This window comes from Phaseolus vulgaris, chromosome 2 (assembly GCF_051622355.1).
Source record: "Phaseolus vulgaris cultivar YP4 chromosome 2, ASM5162235v1, whole genome shotgun sequence".
Taxonomy (NCBI): Eukaryota; Viridiplantae; Streptophyta; class Magnoliopsida; order Fabales; family Fabaceae; genus Phaseolus; species Phaseolus vulgaris.
The window spans coordinates 8486437-8508707 of NC_143499.1; the positions used below are offsets into that span (position 1 = coordinate 8486437).

General features: G+C 38.9%; 1 protein-coding gene across 13 annotated transcripts in view; it reads right to left on the reverse strand.

Annotated features, from left to right (window-relative positions):
- LOC150028978 (uncharacterized) overlaps positions 1-22271 on the reverse strand; it is a 40330-nt gene that overhangs the window by 10977 nt on the left and 7082 nt on the right. The gene's annotated exons all lie outside the window — the stretch shown is intronic.

A 22271-nucleotide genomic window follows, 5' to 3' on the forward strand; every position in this document is an offset into this window, starting at 1 on the left:
GATTCTGAAATTTGATATGCAAGATATTCAAGATCTTAGCTAAAATCTGGCTTTGGAATCACTCAAAACGCATGCACCAATTTTTTTTAATAAATTTTGCAATTTTGGTGTTCAGTTACGCCAGCTGTAGCGCCTCAGATTTGCACACTGATTTTAAAAGATTTATCATTTTTTTTCTGTTGATTCTTTTGGACTAATTCTTTTTTTGTCCTTTCTATAACACTTCAAACTTGCATATTCCAGAGAATCAAAATTTTCCTATTAGCAAAAATATTTTTCTGGAACAAAACAGCCAGCACAGAAAATTTGAAACAGGGGATTCTGGAAAAAAAACAGCAAGATACCAAAATTTAAACACAATAGAATTTGTGTAGGATCTAAACACAAATAGGAACTCAAACTAAAATTAAAAAGGCACCAAAAGATCAAAGAACAACAGATTCAAAGCAATTAAAGATACCCAAAATCAAGAAACAATCAAGCCAAATAAAGGACTACTAAGAATTGTTGACATTGTGGATGAACATGACTTGACAAAACATATAAGATTCAGAAATTAAAGACTCAAAAGCATAATATGAACCAAATAAGAAAGCAATAAAGACTCAAAAGCCTAAAAGAAAACAGCAACTCAAAGGTGTATGGAATCCTATCACAATTAGCACAAGAAATTGTTCAAGATCAATTGAACAAAAGTGCTTCGGTTGGATCTTCCACAAAGCACACCTAAACAAATTAAAATGCAAAAAAACAGCAAGACAATTATGGAAATAAGATGAACAACATGAAATAAAGAAGAACTAGAAATGAAAAGACCAAAAGCAACTCATCTTGAAGAACCAAGCTCATGATACCAAATGATGGCAAATTTCATGAAGGTCTTCTTGAATCATGTAAGAAAAATGGTGCGGAAGCTATGAAGGTGTGTGAGCAAGATCCTCCTAAGAGTGGTGTTGATCTTGAAGGTGCATGATAGGTATGAACATAGGGAGGTTCGGCCAGCCCAAGGAAAGATGAAGGATGTGAAGTTTAGAGCCTAGAGTTATAGGGAGAAGCAAAGCTTGGCACAAAATGGCAGCATAACTTTACTCACAATAAACTTGCAAATACAAGGTGTAGGCCTTCCTATTTATAAGCTAGATGGCCGTATAAACTAAGCTAATATCTAATGAAATGAAAGCCAAATGAAATGCAAATCACCAAGCACATGTGCCATGTGCTCATGACCGGCCAAAGCTAAAGAGATTCTAGAATGTTCACACAATTATGCTTTCTACACTACTCTAATTACTAAGCACCCCTAATGGGCCTCCATGTAACATGTACAAGGCTTTCTCTCTTCCATCCGTGGCTTCATTCAATTGGGCGTGAATGTGCTTAGCCATTGATCTTGTAATTGGGCCTAGACGGTCTAGGCCTCCCCCTAGACGCTCCATGTGTAGCCTTCCCTCTTCTCGTCCTAGACGCTCCTTCCTTGAGTCTAGACGCTCATCATGGTCTAGCTTTGGGTCTTGGCTTTCATGGTGGGATGTGCTTGGCCCTCCTCCATCAATAACATTACTCAATTTAATCTTCAAAATACAAGGTGTAGGCTCCTCCTGATGGAGGAGGGCCAAGCACATCTAGACATGGGAGCCAAAGCCCACACCATGAAGAGCGTCTAGACCAAGGAGAGCGTCTAGCTCCAAGGAATGAGCGTCTAGGCCGTGAAGAAGGGAAGCTACCCATGGAGCGTCTAGGTGTGACCGGTCATGGCACATGGCCTAGGCTTTGCATTTCATTTGGTTTACATTTCATTATGTATTAGCTTAGGTCTTACGTCCCAAATAGCCTATAAATAGGGAGGCTATCTCATGTATTTTCCAAGTTTATTGTGAGTAAAGTTATGCTGCCATTTTGTGCCAAACTTTGCTTCTCCCTAGAATCCTAGGCTCTAAACTTCAATTCCTTCATCTTTTTCCTTGAGCTGGCCGAACCACTCAATACCCATATTTATCATGCACCTACAAGATCAACACCACTCTTAGGGGAGGATCTTGCTCACTCTCATTCATTGCTTCCGCCCCATACTCTACATTGATTTAAGAAGAACTTCATGAAAATGCCATCATTTGGTATCATGAGCTTTGGTTCTTCAAGATGAGTAGCTCCTTGTCTTTTCAATTTTAGTTCTTCTTTATTTCATATTGTCATTTACTTTCCATACTTGTCTTGCTGTTTTTTACATTTTAATTTGTTCTTGGTGTGCTTTGTGAAAGATCCAACCGAAGCACTCTTGTTCAATTGATTTTGAACAATTTCTTGTGCAATTTGTGATAGGATTCCATACACCTTTGTGTTGCTATTTTCTTTTAGGCTTTTGAGTCTTTATTGCTTTCATTATTTGGTTCATATTATGCTTTGAGTCTTTAATTTTCTGAATCTATACATGTTTTGTCAAGTCATGTTCATCCATATTGTCAACAATTCATAGTAGTCCTTTTATTTGGCTTGATTGTTTCTTGATTTTGGGTCTCTTTAATTGCTTGAATATGCTGTTCTTTGCTCCTTTGGTGCCTTTTTAATTTTAGTTTGAGTTCATATTGTGTTTAGATCATACACAATTCTATTTCACAAATTTCCATTGTGTCTAAACTTTGGTATCTTGCCGTTTTTGTTCCCAGTGTTCAGATTCCCCTGTTTTCACCTTCTCTGTTTTGGCTGTTTTAACCCAGAAAAATATTTCTACTCATAGGAAAATTTTGATTCTCTGGAAAATGCAAGTTTAAAGTGTTATAGAAAGGACAAAAATGAATTAGGTCAAAAGAAGCAACAGAAAAAAAATGATAAATCTTTTAAAATCAGAGTGCAAATCTGAAGCGCTCCAGCTGGCCTAACCGAACAACAAAATTGCAAAATTTATTAAAAAAAAATGGTGCATGCGTTTTGAGTGATTCCAAAGCCAGATTTTAGATAAGATCCTGAATCTCTTGCATATCAAATTTCAGAGTCAAATTTTAAAAATACAGCTCAGCATAAATCGGGGAACAAACACGTTTTCTGGCCCACAACATTTTCCAGTGGTGCTGTTTTTTTTATTTGGTCATCTAATCTAGTGCTTTTCTTTAGGAATTCTTTTGTGTGCCAACCTTTAATTGAGTACCTTTATTTGTTTGCTTTAATTTCTTGACTCTCTTTCTAGTTGTCATCATCTAAATCCTTTTGGTGGTACTGTTTTATTCAATTACATTTGTTTCTTGCTTTTGTTCTTTGACTTCTAATTTGGGTGCTGGAATTTATTCTTCTTTGGTGCTTATGTGAATGGGAACTTGATTTGGTTAAGGTTTAGCCCTTTGCTAGGTGCTGGAAATTGGAGAATTAAAGACCATCATTCTAAGGAGAAGACAAGGCCAAAGCCGAAACAAGCATTCTTGAAATAAACACTACAAACACTTGGAAGATCAACAATCAAAGACAACAAGGAAGTGCACTAATCAAAAAGAGGATCAACAAAGGGAGTTCTCTTATTTCCTTTGCAACTTGGTTTATTGTTAATTACCTTGTTAATTACGTTTTAGACGGTGAGTGTGTCTTCAAGGGCTCAAAGTGTCCAAGAAGCCTCACCTAGGGCCGAATAGTATAGCATTCTTGATTAGTAATTGTTACTTGTTTGTAATTGCTTTTCTTTTGCTTTCATAGCTACGTTTTGCATGTTTAATTTTGTTTAATTTGTGTGCTAAACCGACTAGCTTTGTTGCATAGTTAGCTTACATTGTTTTCTTGCATTTATTTCTCAACTTATTTGTGTTCTAAGTGTTTCACTAAGAGGAAGTCTTGTGTGAAGATATTGGAGGATAGTTTTTGGCAAGGAAAAAGCTTGGTACTTAAGTAGTCCTTTGTGACTCACCTCCCTTACCTGGAAAACTACCTTCTTTAACTTTCCTAAACTTTCTCAAAGTAAAACACCTATATACACAAAGTTTTAGCCATGTCTTCTTCTTCTCACTCTCCAAAGTCTATAGAAAGTGAAGTAAAATCTTTGAAAACTCTTTTAAAAGAAGTATCCCAAGCGGTACAATTGATATCTTTTAGACAATTGGAGAATGAGAACAAAATCAATGAGTTGGCTAAAGCTCAAGAAGAGAAGTCACAAAAAACACAAAAATAAAAAAAAACGCTTACTCATGCATCTCAAAGTATTGAGTATCTAGGGGAGGGAAGCCGTAGAATCAATGATTATTACCAACCACCCCCTAGAAGAACTAGGCAAAGGGAACAAGAGGTGCCAAGGGAAACTAGAGTAGACCTACCTCATTTTCATGGAAAGGAAAATGTAGAAATATATCTAGATTGGGAGATGAAGGTAGAGCAACTCTTTGCTTGCCATAGGGTAAGTGAGGAACGAAAGGTACCCTTAGCCACCCTTAGTTTCCAAGGAAACGCCATGTATTGGTGGACCTCTCTCGAAAGAGAAAGACGTCTTCATAGGGAACCTTCCATTACATATTGGAATGACCTTAGGGGAGCCCTAAGACGTCGACATATACCTTCCTACTACCATAGGGAGTTGATGGACAAGCTCCAAAGACTCCAACAAAAGAACATGAGTGTGGAAGAGTATAGGCAAAAAATGGAGCTTTACATGATGAGAGCATCCATTAGAGAAGAGGAGGAAACCACCATAGCTAGGTTCCTTAGTGGCCTATCACTTGAGATAAGAGATAGAGTAGAGCTCTTACCTTATCAAGACTTGAATGATTTGGTTCAACTTTGCATTAAAGTTGAGCAACAAAACTTGCGCAAAACATCAAGTCAAAAGGTGAGCCCCTATTCTAGCTTTTATCCCAAGAAAGAGTTTAGAAGGGAGGGTAGTACATCCAAGGAAAAACCAAAAGAGCCTACCAAGCCCTTCACCAAAGAAACCTCAACCCCACCCATCCGAGCTAGAGATGTTAAGTGTTTTAAGTGCTATGGTAGGGGGCATGTGCAAGCACAATGTCCAAACCAAAGGACTTTGTTTCTTAAAGGTGTAGATGAGTACACTAGTGGCGAGGATGAGCCTAGTGAGAGAGAGGAAGGGGGAGAGGATGAGAGGGTAGCTCCACTAGAGGGAGAATTGCTTATGATTAGGAGAACCCTCAACAATCACCCTAGCACATCCATAGAAACACAAAGAGAGAACATATTTCATACAAGATGCAATGTTTTAGAAAACATATGCTCTCTCATTGTGGATAGTGGTTCTAGTTGTAATTGTTGTAGTGCTAGGATGGTTGAAAAGCTTAAGCTACAAGTGGTTCCCCACCCAAAACCTTACAAACTTCAATGGCTTAATGAAAATGAGGAACTACATGTAGAAAAGCAAGTGGAAATCAAGTTTTTCATAGGGAACTACAAGGACAAAGTTTTATGTGATGTAGTGCCTATGGAAGCTTGTCATATTTTATTAGGGAGACCATGGCAATTTGATAAGAAAACCTTGCATGATGGTCTCACTAACGAAATTTCCTTCACCCATAAGTATAAAAAGATTGTACTTAGTCCTTTACCACATTCTCAAGTGGTAAAAGACCAAATACAAATGAAGCAAAAGAGGGATGAGGAAAACAAAAAAATAGAGCGCTAGAAAAAGAGAAAATCCTTAGGGATAGGGAGGCGTGGGAAAAGAGTGTTCCTTCCCACAAGGTTGCTCAACAAGAAAAGCCTCTTGAAAACGTTTTTGAAAACTTGCTTCTTGTTGAACAACCAAGCCTTATCTTGTGTAAAGGAGCACTTACATGCACTGCCACAAGTAGTGAACTTATGAATTTACCTCCTCAAATCGAAAATCTTTTGAGTGAATTTGAAGATCTATTCTCACAAGAAGGACCCATTGGGCTTCCTCCTCTAAGGGGAATAGAACATCAAATTGACTTTATCCCAGGGGCAAGCCTACCAAATAGGCCTGCTTATAGAACCAACCCCGAGGAAACTAAGGAGATAGAATCACAAGTTCAAGACTTGTTGGAGAAGGGTTGGGTTCAAAAGAGCCTAAGCCCTTGTGCTGTACCTGTCTTGTTGGTGCCAAAAAAAGATGGAAAATGGCGCATGTGTTGTGATTGTCGAGCAATCAACAACATCACCATCAAGTATAGGCATCCAATTCCAAGGCTTGATGATATGCTTGATGAATTGCATGGGTCAACTCTATTCTAAAAAATTGACCTTAAAAGTGGATATCACCAAATTCGAATCAAGGAGGGTGATGAGTGGAAAACCGCTTTTAAGACCAAATTTGGATTATACGAGTGGTTGGTGATGCCCTTTGGGCTTACTAATGCCCCAAGTACATTCATGAAGCTTATGAATCACACCTTGAAGGATTGTATAGGTAAATATGTAGTAGTTTACTTTGATGATATTTTAGTATATAGTAAAACCCTAGAAGACCATCTAAGTCACCCTAGGGAAGTTCTTCTAGTTCTTAGGAAAAATAGTCTTTTTGCAAATAGGGATAAGTGTACCTTTTGTGTAGATAGTGTAGTCTTCTTAGGCTTCATAGTAAACAATAAGGGGGTGCATGTAGATCCCGAGAAAATCAAAGCCATCCGAGAGTGGCCAACTCCACAAAATGTAAGTGATGTAAGAAGTTTTCATGGGTTAGCTAGCTTCTATAGAAGGTTTGTGCCTAATTTTTCTAGCCCAGCATCTCCTTTGAATGAACTTGTTAAAAAAGATGTTGCATTTTGTTGGAATGAAAAGCATGAGCAAGCCTTTCAAAGGCTAAAAGCTCAACTCACCAATGCACCCATCCTATCTCTTCCAAATTTTTCCAAAACTTTTGAGATAGAGTGTGATGCATCGGGGGTAGGCATAGGTGCGGTTTTGTTGCAAGGTGGACACCCCATTGCTTATTTTAGTGAAAAACTCCATGGTGCCACCCTCAACTACCCCACCTATGACAAAGAGCTCTATACTCTTGTGCGAGCCCTAAAGACTTGGGAACACTACCCTGTGTCTAAAGAATTTGTCATCCATAGTGATCACGAGTCTTTAAAATATTTAAAGGGCCAACACAAGCTCAACAAGAGACATGCTAAATGGATGGAATTTCTTGAACAATTTCCTTATGTAATCAAATACAAGAAAGGGAGCACCAATATAGTGGCCGATGCTCTTTCAAGACGGCATACACTCCTTTCAAAATTGGGTGCCCAAATTCTTAGATTTGACCACATAAGAGAACTTTACCAAGATGATCAAGAATTCTCATCCATCTATGCCCAATGTCTACATAGAGCGCAAGGAGGTTACTATGTGTCCGAGGGATATCTTTTTAAAGAGGGAAAACTTTGCATTCCCCAAGGAACCCATAGGAAACTCCTTGTCAAAGAATCAAATGAGGGGGGACTCATGGGCCACTTTGGAGTTGATAAAACTCTAGATCTTTTAAAAGCAAAATTTTGTTGGCCCCACATGAGGAAAGATGTCCAACGACATTGTTCTAGATGCATCTCCTGTTTAAAAGCAAAGTCTAGAACAATGCCGCATGGACTCTACACCCCTTTGCCGATTGCGAATGCTCCTTGGGAAGACATTAGCATGGATTTCATTTTAGGACTTCCTAGGACTGCAAGAGGCCATGACTCTATCTTTGTGGTAGTGGACCGTTTTAACAAAATGTCCCATTTTATTCCATGCCACAAAGTAGATGATGCTCAAAATATTTCTAAACTCTTCTTTAGAGAAGTGGTGAGACTCCATGGTCTCCCTAGAAGTATAGTGTCCGATAGAGATCCCAAGTTTATCAGCCACTTTTGGAAAACTCTTTGGGGTAAACTTGGAACAAGACTACAATTTTCAACTTCTTGTCATCCTCAAACGGATGGATAAACCGAAGTAGTCAATAGATCTCTTGGAACTATGCTTAGGGCTATCATGAAGGGCAGCCACAAATCTTGGGATGAGTACCTTCCCCATTTTGAATTTGCTTACAATAGAGTAGTTCACAAGACTACTAATGCTTCTCCTTTTGAAGTAGTATATGGCTTTAATCCTCTCACACCCATGGATTTGATACCCCTTCCTAATCCACAAGATTTTGTGCATAAGGAAGGCGTAATCAAAGCTGATTTTGTAAAGAAAATGCATGAGAAGATTAAACTCCAAATACAACAACAAAATGAGAAGTACACAAAATACAACAATAAAGGGAAGAGAGAAATAATTTTTGAGGAGGGAGACTTAGTTTGGCTTCACCTTCGCAATGTTAGATTTCCAACTCAAAGGAAGTCCAAACTAAGTCCCCGAGGAGATGGACCTTTCCAAGTTCTCAAGCGAGTCAACAACAATGCATATAAATTGGACCTACCTCTTGAATATGGAGTACATGACACTTTTAATGTAATTGATCTTTCTCCATTTGTAGGTACCAATGACGATGACGAGCTGGATTTGAGGACAAATCCTTTCCAAGGGGGAGGGGATAATGGAGGAGGGCCAAGCACATCTAGCCATGGGAGCCAAAGCCCACACCATGAAGAGCGTCTAGACCAAGGAGAGCGTCTAGCTCCAAGGAATGAGCGTCTAGGCCGTGAAGAAGGGAAGCTACCCATGGAGCGTCTAGGTGTGGAACTAGACCGTCTAGGTCCTCTCACAAGATCAATGGCTAAGCATGTACAAGCACAAGTGGATGAAGCCACGGATGGAAGAGAGAAAGCCTTGTATATGTTGCATCAAGGCCCAATAGGGGTACTTAGTAGATAGGGTAGTGTAGAAAGCACATTTGAATGAAACATTCTAGAACTTTGCTAGGTGTGACCGGTCATGGCACATGGCCTAGGCTTTGCATTTCATTATGTATTAGCTTAGGTCTTACGTCCCAAATAGCCTATAAATAGGGAGGCTATCTCATGTATTTTCCAAGTTTATTGTGAGTAAAGTTATGCTGCCATTTTGTGCCAAACTTTGCTTCTCCCTAGAATCCTAGGCTCTAAACTTCAATTCCTTCATCTTTTCCCTTGAGCTGGCCGAACCACTCAATACCCATACTTATCATGCACCTACAAGATCAACACCACTCTTAGGAGGATCTTGCTCACTCTCATTCATTGCTTCCGCCCCATACTCTACATTGATTCAAGAAGAACTTCATGAAAATGCCATCACCTCCTTTTATATGCTAAAGAGGACCTTAATGCAACCCTAATGCTAATCAAAATGAAATGCAAATTACTCCACATGGAGCACATGGAGCACATGGCCGGCCATGTGAGGAAACATTCTAGAATGTGAGCAAATCTAGCGTAAATCACATGGAATCAAGTTTATGATATTCACACTACACTTAATACTAAGCTACCCCTAATGGGCCTTCATGTAGCATAAACAAATCTGCATGGATTCGCTTGGCCATGGACTTTAGCAATTTGGTCCTAGACGCTCCTTTCATTGGCCTAGACGCTCCTCCCTTAGCCCTAGACGCTTTTGGTTTGGCTTTGGATGCTCATGTCTTGGCTCTTGTCTTTCTTGTGAGGTTGTGCTTGGCCCTCTTCCATCATCCCCTCCCTCTTGAAAAGGATTTGTCCTCAAATTCAATGCTTTTCTTCAGCTAGGGGGATGGCTGTGGCTGGATGGTGTCCATCATCTCCTCCTTCTTGAGAAGATCTATTCTCAGATCTACAGACTTGATCTCGAATAGCAGCCTCTTGCTTCGTCAAGGTGTGTCCTCCCGGATCAAATGTCAATCTATGGGAATCTTGAAACAAAGCAAAGGAGTTAGTATGAGCATTTGGAGAAAACTTAATTGTGTGAAGTTGCCATTTTTGTTTTTCTTTTGTTTTCGGCAACTTCTCACAATATTTCCCTTTTGATGGTTGTGTGTGTCCTCTAATCCTCTTATGTTTTCTAAAATTTCCAATAGTAGTTACTGGTCCCTTAGGCATAATTCTTTTAGGAGGTGGTAACAACTTTAAAAGGGCAAGAGGACTATTGATGGAGGAGGGCCAAGCACATCTAGCCATGAAAGCCAAAGTCCAACACTAGACCATGAAGAGTGTCTAGGCCATGATGAGCGTCTAGCTAGAAGGAAGGAATGTCTAGGACGTGAAGAGGAAAGGCTACCCATGGAGCGTCTAGGAGGAGACCTAGACCGTCTAGGGCCTATCACAAGGTCAATGGCTAAGCATATTCAAGCCCAATTGAATGAAGCCACGGATGGAAGAGAGAAAGCCTTGTACATGTTGCATAAAGGCCCATTAGGGGTGCTTAGTAATTAGAGTAGTGTAAAAAACATATTTGAGTGAAACATTCTAGAAACTCTCTAGGTTTGGCCGGTCATGAGCACATGGCACATGTGCTTTGTGAATTGCATTTAATTTGGCTTTCATTTCATTAGACATTAGCTTAAAACTTACGGCCATTTAGCTTATAAATAGGAAGGCCTACACCTTGTATTTGCAAGTTTATTGTGAGTAAAGTTATGCTGCCATTTTGTGCCAAGCTTTGCTTCTCTTAGAATTCTAGGCTCTAAACTTCACTTCCTTCACATCTCCTTAGGCTGGCCGAACCTCCCTATATTCATACCTATCATGCACCTTCAAGATCAACACCACTCTTAGGAGGATCTTGCACACACACCTTCATAGCTTCCGCACCACTTTCTTACATGATTCAAGAAGACCTTCATGAAAATGGCATCATTTGGTATCATGAGCTTGGTTCTTCAAGATGAGTTGCTTTTGGTCTTTTCATTTCTAGTTCTTCTTTTATTTCATGTTGTTTATCTTATTTCCATAATTGTCTTGCTGTTTTTTGCATTTTAATTTGTTTTGGTGTGCTTTGTGGAAGATCCAACCGAAGCACTTTTGTTCAATTGATCTTGAACAAGTTCTTGTGCAATTTGTGATAGGATTCCATACACCTTTGAGTTGCTATTTTCTTTTAGGCTTTTGAGTCCTTATTGCTTTCTTATTTGGTTCATATTAAGCTTTTGAATCTTTAATTTCTGAATCTTATATGTTTTGTCAAGTCATGTTCATCCACAATGTCAACAATTCTTAGTAGTCCTTTATTTGGCTTGATTGTTTCTTGAATTTTGGGTATCTTTAATTGCTTTGAATCTGCTGTTCTTTGATCTTTCGGTGCCTTTTTAATTTTAGTTTGAGTTCATATTGTGTTTAGATCCTACACAATTCTATTTCACAAATTCCATTGTGTTTAAATTTTGGTATCTTGCTGTTTTTTGTTTCCAGTTTCCAGAATCCCCTGTTTCAAATTTTTTGTGCTGGCTGTTTTGATCCAGAAAAATATTTTCACTCATAGGAAAATTTTGATTCTCTGGAATATGCAAGTTTGAAGTGTTATAGAAAGGACAAAAAAAAAGAATTAGTTCAAAAGAATCAACAGAAAAAAATGATAAATCTTTTAAAATCAGTGTGCAAATCTGAGGCGCTACAGCTGGCGTAACTGAACACCAAAATTGCAAAATTTATTAAAAAAAATTGGTGCATGCGTTTTGAGTGATTCCAAAGCCAGATTTTAGCTAAGATCTTGAATATCTTGCATATCAAATTTCAGAATCATATCTTAAAAACACAGCTCAGCATAAATTGGAGAAAAACACGTTTCTAGCCCACAACATTTTCCAGTGGTGCTGTTTTTTTATTTGGTCATCTAATTCTAGTGTCATTCTTAGGGTTTAGGGTTTAGGGTTTTTGTGTGCCTACCTTTATTTGAGTACCTTTTATTTGCTTGCTTAATATTTCTTGGACATCTTTCTAGTTGTCATAATCTAACTCCTTTTGGTGGTACTGTTTTATTCAATTAAATTGTTTCTTGCTTTTGTTCGTTGACCTCTAATTTGGAGCTGGAATTTATTTCTCCTTTGGTGCTTAATTGAATGGAAACTTGACTTGGGTAAGGTCTAGTCTTTTGATAGGTGCTGGAATTGGAGAATTAAAACCTTCATTCTAAGGGGAAACAAAGCCAAGGCCGAAACAAGCTTTCTTGAAAAACACTACAAACACTTGGAGGGTCAACAAACAAAGACAACAAGGAAGTGCATTTAGCAAAAAGAGGGTCAACAAAGGGAGTTTTTCTTAATTTCCTTACAACTTAATTTGTGTTAATTACCTCTTAATTACGTTTTAGACGGTGAGTGTGTCTTCAAGGGCTCAAAGTGTCCAAGAAGCCTTACCTAGGACCGACTAGTATAGAATTCTTAATTAGCAATTGTTAATTGTTTGTAATTGCCTTTTCTTTTGTTTAGTAGTGACGCTTTGCATGCTTATTTTGTGTTAAACCGACTAGCTTTGTGAAATTAGTTAGCATACATTGTCTTCTTGCATTGAAAAAAAAAAAAAGGTTTTGATTTCTCAACATAATTGTGTTCTAAGTATTTTACTAAGAGGAAGTTTTGTGTGGAGACATTGAGGGATAGTTTTTGGCTAAGGCAAAGGCTTGGTACTTAAGTAGTCCTTTGTGACTCACCTCCCTTACCTGGAAAACTACCTTCTTTGACTTTCCTAAATTTCCTCAAGGTAAAACACTTATATACACCAAAACTTTAGCCATGTCTCCTACTCCTCACTCTCCAAAGTCTATTGAAAGTGAAGTCAAATATATAAAATCTCTTTTAAAAGAAGTTTCACAAGCTGTACAAATGATTTCCTTTAGACAATTGGAGAATGAGAATAAAATCAATGAATTGGCTAAAGCCCAAAAGGAGAAATCCCAAAAATCACAAAAAAAAAAAAAAAACTGATACTCATGCATCTAGGAGTAATGAGTCTCTAGGGGAGGGAAGCCTTAGAATTAATGACTACTACCAACCACCCCCTAGAAGGAATAGGCAAAGGGAGCAAGAGGTGCCAAGGGAAACTAGAGTAGACCTACCTCATTTTCATGGAAAGGAAAATGTAGAAATCTAACTAGATTGGGAGATGAAGGTAGAACAACTCTTTGCTTGCCATAGGGTAAGTGAGGAACGTAAAGTACCCTTAGCCGCCCTTAGCTTCCAAGGGAACGCCATGTATTGGTGGACCTCTCTCGAAAGAGAAAGGCGACTTCATAGGGAACCTCCCATTACATATTGGAATGACCTTAGGGGAGCCCTAAGACGCCGACACATACCTTCCTACTACCATAGGGAGTTGATGGATAAGCTCCAAAGACTCCAACAAAAAAACATGAGTGTGGAAGAGTATAGACAAAAAATGGAGCTCTACATGATGAGAGCCTCCATTAGAGAAGAGGAGGATACCACAATAGTTAGGTTCCTTAGTGGCCTATCACTTGAGATAAGAGATAGAGTGGTGCTCTTACCTTACCAAGACTTGAATGATTTGGTTCAACTTTGCATTAAAGTTGAGCAACAAATTTTACGCAAAACATCAAGTCAAAATGTGAGCCCTTACTCTAACTTTTATCCCAAGAAAGAGTTTAGAAGAGAGGGTAGTACATCAAAAGAAAAACCAAAAGAACCTACCAAACCTTTCACCAAAGAAACCTCCACCCCACCCATCCGAGCTAGAGATGTCAAGTGTTTCAAGTGCTATGGTAGAGGGCATGTGCAAGCACAATGTCCAAACCAAAGGACTTTGTTTCTTAAGGGTGTAGATGAGTACACTAGTGCCGAGGATGAGCCTAGTGAGAGAGAGGAGGGGGGAGAGGATGAGAGGGTAGCTCCACTAGAGGGAGAATTGCTTATGATTAGGAGAACCCTCAACAATCACCCTAGCACATCCATTGAAACACAAAGAGAGAACATATTTCATACAAGATGCAATGGTTTAGAAAACATATGCTCTCTCATTGTGAATAGTGGATCTAGTTGTAATTGTTGTAGTGCTAGGATGGTGGAGAAGCTTAAGCTACAAGTAGTTCCTCACCCAAAACCTTATAAACTTCAATGGCTTAATGAAAATGGGGAACTACATGTAGACAAGCAAGTGGAAATCAAGTTTTACATAGGGAATTACAAAGATAAGGTTTGATGTGATGTAGTCCCTATGGAAGCTTGTCATATTTTATTAGGGAGACCATGGCAATTTGATAAGAAAACCTTGCATGATGGTCTCACTAACGAAATTTCCTTCACCCACAAGTATAAAAAGTTTGTACTTAGTCCTTTACCACATTCTCAAGTGGTAAAAGACCAAATACAAATGAAGCAAAAGAGGGATGAGGAAAAAAAAAAGCGCTAGAAAAAGAGAAAATCCTTAGGGATAGGATGGCGTGGGAGAAGAGTGTTCATTCCCACAAGGTTGCTCAACAAGAAAAGCCTCTCGAAAACGTTTTTGAAAATTTGCTTCTTGTTGAACAACCAAGCCTAGTCTTTTGTAAAGGAGCACTTACACGCACTGCCACAAGTAGTGAACTTATGAATTTACCTCCTCAAATAGAAAACCTTTTAAGTGAATTTGAAGATCTATTCTCCCATGAGGAGCCCATTGGGCTTCCTTCCTTTAGGGGGATAGAACATCAAATTGACTTCATTCCGGGGGCAAGCCTACCAAATAGGCCTGCTTATAGAACCAACCCCGAGGAAACAAAGGAGATAGAATCACAAGTTCAAGACTTGTTGGAGAAGGGTTGGGTTCAAAAGAGCCTAAGCCCTTGTGCTGTACCTGTCTTGTTGGTGCCCAAAAAGGATGGAAAATGGCGCGTGCGTTGTGATTGTCGAGCAATCAACAACATCACCATCAAGTATAGGCATCCAATCCCAAGGCTTGACGATATGCTTGATGAATTGCATGGGTCAACTCTATTCTCCAAAATTGACCTTAAAAGTGGATATCACCAAATTCGAATCAAGGAGGGTGATGAATGAAAAACCGCTTTTAAGACCAAATTTGGATTATATGAGTAGTTGGTGATGCCCTTTGGGCTTACTAATGCCCCAAGTACATTCATGAGGCTTATGAATCACACCTTGAGGGATTGTATAGGTAAATATGTAGTAGTTTATTTTGATGATATCTTAGTATATAGTAAAACCCTAGAAGACCATCTAAGTGACCTTAGGGAAGTTCTTCTAGTGCTTAGGAAAAATAGTCTTTTTGCAAATAGGGATAAGTGTACCTTTTGTATAGATAGTGTAGTTTTCTTAGGCTTCATAGTAAACAAAAAGGGGGTGCATGTAGATCCCGAGAAAATCAAAGCCATCCGAGAGTGGCCAACTCCACAAAATGTAAGTGATGTAAGAAGTTTTCACGGGTTAGCTAGCTTCTATAGAAGGTTTGTGCCTAATTTTTCTAGTCTAGCTTCTCCTTTGAATGAACTTGTTAAAAAAGATGTTGCATTTTGTTGGAATGAAAAGCATGAGCAAGCCTTCAAAAGGCTAAAAGCTCAACTCACCAATGCACCAATTTTATCTCTCCCAAATTTTTCCAAAACTTTTGAGATAGAGTGTGATGCATCGGGGGTAGGCATAGGTGCGGTTTTGTTGCAAGGTGGACACCCCATTGCTTATTTTAGTGAAAAACTCCATGGTGCCACCCTCAACTACCCCACCTATGACAAAGAGCTATATGCTCTTGTGCGAGCCCTAAAGACTTGGGAACACTACCTTGTGTCCAAAGAATTTGTCATCCATAGTGATCATGAGTCTTTAAAATATTTAAAGGGCCAACACAAGCTTAACAAGAGACATGCTAAATGGATGGAATTTCTTGAACAATTTCCTTATGTAATTATATTTGTGTTTAGATCTACACAAATTCCTTTTCACCAATTCCATTGTGTTTTTCTTTTGGTATCTTGCTGTTTTTTTTTCCAGATTTTACAGAATCCTTTGTTTTGCATAACTCTGTGCTGGCTGTTTTGCTTAAGAAAATTATTTTCCCACATAGGAAATTTCTGATTCTCTGGATTATGCAAGATTGAGGTGTTACAGAAAAGACAAAAAAAGAATCAGCTGAAAAGAGTCAATAGAAAAAAAATGATAAATATTATAAAAACAGTGTGCAAATCTGGCGCTACAGTTGGCGTAACTGAACACTGATTTTAGAAAATTTATTAAAAAAAAAGGTTCATGCGTTTGGAGTGAAACCAACGCCAGAATTTAGTTAAGATCTTGAATTATTGGCATATAAATTTTCAGAAGCAAATCTTAAAAGGACAGCTCAGCATAAATCGGGGAATATCACTCTCTCTGGCCCACAACAATTTTTCAATGGTGCTGTTTTTTATTTTGAAATCAATTCTAGTGCTATTCTTAGGATCCATTTTGTGTGCCTACCTTTCTTTGACTACCTTTATTTGCTTGTCTAATATTTCTTTGGAACTCTTTCTAGTTGTCACAATTTAATTCCATTTGTGTGGTACTATTTTTCCAATTAATTGTTTCTTGTTTTAATTCTTTGGCCTCTAAATTTGATGTTGGATTCATTCTCAATTGGTGCTTATTTGAGTGAAAATTTGACTTGAGTGAGGTCTAGTTTGCTTGATAGGTGCTGGATTGGAGAATTAAGTCCCTAATTCTAAGAGGAACAAAGGCAAGGGCAGAAACAATTACTTACCAAAAAAAAAAACACCACAAACACTTGGAGGGCCCAACAAAGAAAAGACAACCAAGCAAGTGCCAATAGCAAAAAAAGATCAACAAATGGAGTTTTCTTAATTTTTTTTGCAACTTAACTTTTGTTAATTACTTCTTTAATTACGTGATTAGACGGTGAGTGTCTTCAAGGGCTCCAAGTGTCCAAGAAGCCTCACCTCGAACTGACTAGTGTAGAACTATCTAGTTTAGCAATTGTTAATTGTTTTTAATTGCATCTATTGCTTAATTAGTTCGCTTTTTCAATTGTGTTGCTTTGTTTAAGCTTTGTTAATCCTTGATTGGTTAATTAGTTAGCTTGCATTGTTTTCTTGCATTAAAATATGATTTCTCAACTTAATTGTGTTCTAAGTGGTTTACTAAGAGAAAGTTTTGTGTGAAGACATTGAGGGATAGTTTTTGGCTAAGGCAAAGGCTTGGTATTTAAGTAGTCCATTGTGACTCACCTCCCTTACCTGGAAAACTACCTTCTTTGACTTTCCTAAATTTTCTCAAGTAAAATACTTGTATACACAAAGCTTTAGTCATGTCTTCTTCTTCTCATTCTCCAAAGTCTATTGAAAGTGAAGTAAAATCTATAAAAACTCTTTTGAAAGAAGTTTCACAAACTGTGCAAATGATTTCTTTTAGACAATTGGAGAATGAGACTAAAATTAATGAGTTGACTAAAAGCCCTAGAAGAGAAGTCACAAAAATAAAAAAAATCTCATACTCATGCATCTAAAAGTAATGAGTCTCTAAGGGAGGGGAGCCTTACAATCAATAAATATTACCAACCACCCCCTAGAAGAAATAGGCAAAGGGAGCAAGAGGGGCCAAGGGAGGTTAGAGTAGACCTACCTCACTTCCATGGTAAGGAGAATGTAGAAATCTACCTAGATTGGGAGATGAAAGTATAACAACTCTTTGCTTGCCATAGGGTGAGTGAAGAACGCAAGGTACCCCTAGCCGCCCTTAGCTTCCAAGGGAACGCCATGTATTGGTGGACCTCTCTCGAAAGAGAAAGACGTCTTCATAGGGAACCTCTCATTACGTATTGGAATGACCTTAGGGGAGCCCTAAGACGTCGCCACATACCTTCCTACTACCATAGGGAGTTAATGGACAAGCTCCAAAGACTCCAACAAAAGAACATGAGTGTGGAAAAGTATAGGCAGAAAATGGAGCTCTACATGATGAGAGCATCCATTAGGGAAGAGGAGGACACCACCATAGCTAGGTTCCTTAGTGGCCTTTCACTTGAGATAAGAGATAGGGTAGAACTCCTTCCCTACCAAGACTTGAATGACTTGGTTCAACTTTGCATTAAAGTTGAACAACAAATTTTGCGCAAAACTTCAAGTCAAAGGGTGAGTTCCTACTCTAGCTTTTATCCCAAGAAAGAATATAGAAGGGAGGGTAGCACATCAAGAGAAAAACAAAAAGAACCTACCAAACCCTTAACCAAAGAAACCTCCACCCCACCCATCCGAGCTAGAGATGTTAAGTGTTTTAAGTGCTATGGTAGAGGGCATGTGCAAGCACAATGCCCAAACCAAAGGACTTTGTTTTTAAAGGGTGTAGATGAATACACCAGTGGCAAGGATGAGGTTAGTGAAAGAGAGGAAGGGAGAGAGGATGAGAGGGTAGCTCCACTAGAGGGAGAATTGCTTATGATTAGGAGAACCCTCAACAATCACCCTAGCACATCCATAGAAACACAAAGGGAAAACATATTCCATACAAGATGCAATGTTTTAGAAAACATATGTTCTCTCATTGTGGATAGTGGATCTAGTTGTAATTGTTGTAGTGCTAGAATGGTGGAAAAGCTTAACCTACAAGTAGTTCCTCACCCAAAACCTTACAAACTACAATGGCTTAATGAAAATAGGGAACTAAGTGTAGATAAGCAAGTGGAAATCAAGTTTTCCATAGGGAACTACAAAGACAAAGTTTTATGTGATGTAGTGCCTATGGAAGCTTGCCACATCTTATTAGGGAGACCATGACAATTTTACAAGAAAATCTTGCATGATGGTCTCACTAACGAGATTTCCTTCACCCACAAGCATAAGAAATTTGTACTTAGTCCTTTACCACATTCTCAAGTGGTGAAAGACCAAATACAAATGAAACATAAGAGGGATGAGGGAAAAAAAAAAAGAGCGCTAGAAAAAGAGAAAATTCTTAGGGATAGGAAGGCGTGGGATAAGAGTGTTCCTTCCCACAAGGTTGCTCAACAAGAAAAGCCTTTTGAAAACATTTTGGAAAATTTGCTTCTTGTTGAACAACCAAGCCTAGTCTTTTGTAAAGGAACACTTACATGCACTGCCACAAGTAATGAACTCATGAATCTACCTCCTCAAATATAAAAACTTTTAAGTGAATTTGAAGATATATTCTCTAATGAGGGACCCATTGGACTCCCTCCCATTAGAGGTATAGAACATCAAATTGACTTCATTATGGGGACAAGCCTACCAAATAGGCCCGCTTATAGAACAAACCCCGAGGAAACCAAGGAGATAGAATCACAAGTTCAAGACTTGTTGGAGAAGGGTTGGGTTCAAAAGAGCCTAAGCCCTTGTGTTGTACCTGTCTTGTTGATGCCCAAAAAAGATGGAAAATGGCGCATGTGTTGTGATTGTCGAGCAATTAACAACATCACCATCAAGTATAGGCATCCAATCCCAAGGCTTGATGACATGCTTGATGAACTACATGGGTCAACCATATTCTCTAAAATTGACCTTAAAAGTGGATATCACCAAATTAGAATCAAAGAGGGTGATGAATGGAAAACCGCTTTTAAGACCAAATTTGGATTATATGAGTAGTTGGTGATGCCCTTTGGGCTCACTAATGCCCCTAGTACATTCATGAGGCTCATGAATCATACCTTGAGAGATTGCATAGGTAAATATGTAGTATTTTATTTTGATGATATTCTAGTGTATAGTAAAACCCTAGAAGACCATCTAAGTCACCTTAGGGAAGTTCTTCTAGTGCTTAGGAAAAATAGTCTTTTTGCCAATAGGGATAAGTGCACCTTTTGTGTAGATAGTGTAGTTTTCTTAGGTTTCATAGTCAACAAAAGGGGGGTGCATGTTGACCCCTAGAAAATCAAAGCCATCCGAGAGTGGCCCACTCCACAAAATGTAAGTGATGTAAGGAGTTTTCAAGGGTTAGCTAGCTTCTATAGAAGGTTTGTGCCTAATTTTTCAAGTCTAGCTTCTCCTTTGAATGAACTTGTAAAAAAAGATGTTGCATTTTGTTGGAATGATAAGCATGAGCAAGCCTTCCAAAGGCTAAAGGCTCAACTCACCAATGCACCAATTCTAGCTCTTCCAAATTTTTCCAAAACTTTTGAGATAGAATGTGATGCATCAGGAGTAGGCATAGGTGCGGTATTGTTACAAGGTGGACACCCCATTGCATATTTTAGTGAAACCATAGTGCCACCCTCAACTATACCACCTATGACAAAGAGCTCTATGCTCTTGTGCGAGCCCTAAAGACTTGGGAACACTACCTTGTGTCCAAAGAATTTGTCATCCATAGTGATCACGAGTCTTTAAAATATTTAAAAGGCCAACACAAGCTCAACAAGAGACATGCTAAATGGATGAAGTTTCTTGAACAATTTCCTTATGTAATCAAATACAAGAAAGGAAGCACCAATATAGTGGTCGATGCTCTTTCAAGACGACATACACTCTTTTCAAAATTGGGTGCCTAAATTCTTGGATTTGATCACATAAGAGAGCTTTACCAAGAGGATCAAAAACTTTCATCCATCTATGCCCAATGTCAACATAGAGCGCAAGGAGGGTACTATGTGGCCGAGGGATATCTTTTTAAAGAAAGAAAACTTTGCATTCCCCAAGGCACACATAGGAAACTCCTTGTCAAGGAATCACATGAGGGGGGACTCATGGGCCATTTTGGAGTTGATAAGACTCTAGACCTTTTGAAAGCAAAATTTTGTTGGCCACACATGAGAAAAGATGTCCAAAGACATTGTTCTAGATGCATATCATGTTTAAAAGCAAAGTCTAGAACAATGCCTCATGGACTCTACACCCCTTTGCCGATTGCAAATGCTCCTTGGGAAGACATTAGCATGGATTTCATTTTAGGACTCCCTAGGACTGCAAGAGGCCATGACTCTATCTTTGTGGTAGTGGACCGTTTTAGCAAGATATCCCATTTTATTCCTTGCCACAAGGTAGATGATGCTCAAAATATTTCTAGACTCTTCTTTAGAGAAGTGGTGAGACTTCATGGTCTCCCTAGAAGTAGGTAACAAAGATGCCCCAAAGTGTTGAGACTTCATGGTATCTGATAGAGATCCCAAGTTCATAAGCCATTTTTGGAAAACTCTTTGGGGCAAACTTGGAACAAGACTACAATTTTCAACTTCTTGTCATCCTCAAACGGATGGCCAAACTGAAGTAGTCAACCGATCTCTTGGGACTATGCTTAGGGCTATCATGAAGGGAAACCATAAATCTTGGGATGAGTATCTTCCCCACATTGAGTTTGCTTACAATCGAGTGGTCCACAAGACTACTAATGCTTATCCTTTTAAAGTGGTATATGGATTTAATTCTCTCACACCTATGGATTTGTTACCTCTTCCTAATCCACAAGATTTTGTGCATAAGGAAGGAGTAATCAAAGTCGATTTTGTGAAGAAAATGCATGAGAGGATTAAAATCCAAATACAACAACAAAATGAAAAGTATACAATATACAACAATAAAGGGAAGAAAGAAATAATTTTTGAGGAAGGAGACTTAGTTTGGCTTCACCTCCGAAAAGACCGCTTTCCAACTCAAAGGAAGTCCAAACTAAGTCCCCGAGGTGATGGACCCTTTCAAGTCCTCAAGAGAGTCAACAACAATGCATATAAATTGGACTTACCTCTTGAATATGGAGTACATGATACTTTTAATGTAATTGACCTATCTCCATTTGTAGGTACCAATGACGACGAAGACGACTTGGATTTGAGGACAAATCCTTTCCAAGGGGGAGGGGATGATGGAAGAGGGCCAAGCTCAACACCCCATGAAAGAAAAGAGCCAAACCTAGAGCGTCTAGAGCCAAGTGGGGAGCGTCTAGCACATGAAGAAGAGCGTCTAGAGGGGGAGCGTCTAGAAGGAGGATGAGAGCGTCTAGGACCTCTTACTAGGTCCATGACCAAGCTACGACTGGGAGCCTTTGGCCAAGCCACGGATGGGAGAGAAAGCAACATGTATATGCTCCATGAAGGCCCATTAAGGGTAGCTTAGTACTAAGTGTAGTGTAAATAGCATAAACTTGTCTTACATGTGATTTACCCTAGATTTTGTTCACGTTCTAGAACATTTCCTCACATGGCCGGCCATGTGCTCCATGTGCTCCATTTGGAGTAATTTGCATTTCATTTTGATTAGCATTAGGTTACATTATGGTCCTCCTTAGCCTATAAAAGGAGCAGCCTACACCTTGTATTTTCAAGATTAAATTGAGTAATGTTATGCTGCCCATTTAGTGCCATACTTTACTCCTTGCCTAGCTTCTAGGTTTTAATCTTCCTTTCACCACCTACAAAGGGGCTGGCCGAACCTCCCCATGTCCATACTCTTCATGCACCTTCAAGGTCACCACACCTCTTAGGAGGACCTTGTCCACTCTCATCCATAAGCTTCCGCACCATCTTCAAGTAATCATCCAAGAAGAGCTCATAGGAAATCCATAATCTCTGGTACTGGGGAGGAGATGACTA